Source organism: Lutra lutra, chromosome 1, assembly GCF_902655055.1.
Source record: "Lutra lutra chromosome 1, mLutLut1.2, whole genome shotgun sequence".
In the NCBI taxonomy this organism is placed as follows: Eukaryota; Metazoa; Chordata; class Mammalia; order Carnivora; family Mustelidae; genus Lutra; species Lutra lutra.
The window spans coordinates 53,092,930-53,093,730 of NC_062278.1; positions in this window are offsets into that span (position 1 = coordinate 53,092,930).

Sequence of the window (801 nt, forward strand, 5' to 3'; positions counted from 1 at the left end):
CCTTTTAATCCCCCAACTCCAACATATACACCCTTCACCTTGCAAATTCTTCCTCATCTTTCAGAACTCAACTTTACTCTCTCTCTCAGATCTCCTTAAATAAGATCTTCTTAATAATTCTCCTTTGTAAAATAATAATAATAATAATAATAACCAATTTTAATTATCTAATTGGTTATGTGTATCACTTATGTACTCCTGTGTAACAACCCATCACAAAATTCATTGGCTTCAAAAAAAAACCAAAGAAACTAAAAAATATATATATATTATTGCTCACATTCTACAGGTTGGTCATGGATTTCATTTGCTGGTCTCTCCTAGACTCATTCAACGACAAGACCAAAATGGCTTTATTCATATGTCTGGAAGTTGGTGATGATTATTTCTCTTTCTCCAGTATATTAAACTGGCTTTTATACATCATGGCTGTCTCAAGATAGGATTATAAAAGCACAAGAACATAAACTGTGAGGCAACCTAAGATCTAGGATCCAGAATTCACACACTAAACTTGTGTTTCATTCTGTCAGCCAAAGCAATTTACAAGGCCAACCCCCAGCCCCATTCAAGGAGATGGAGAGACAGATTTCACTTTTTCTTGGAAGAAACAGAAATATCATACTACATAGGGCATGGACAAAAAAGGCATGGTTCATTTTGGGCCATTTTTTAAACTCTGCAACATTATGTATAATTATTCATTTAATTTCTATTTTCCCCACTGGAAAATCAATATTTGTAAACAGGTACTATGATTTTTTTTAATTAAGTATAATTGACATACATTATTTTATTATT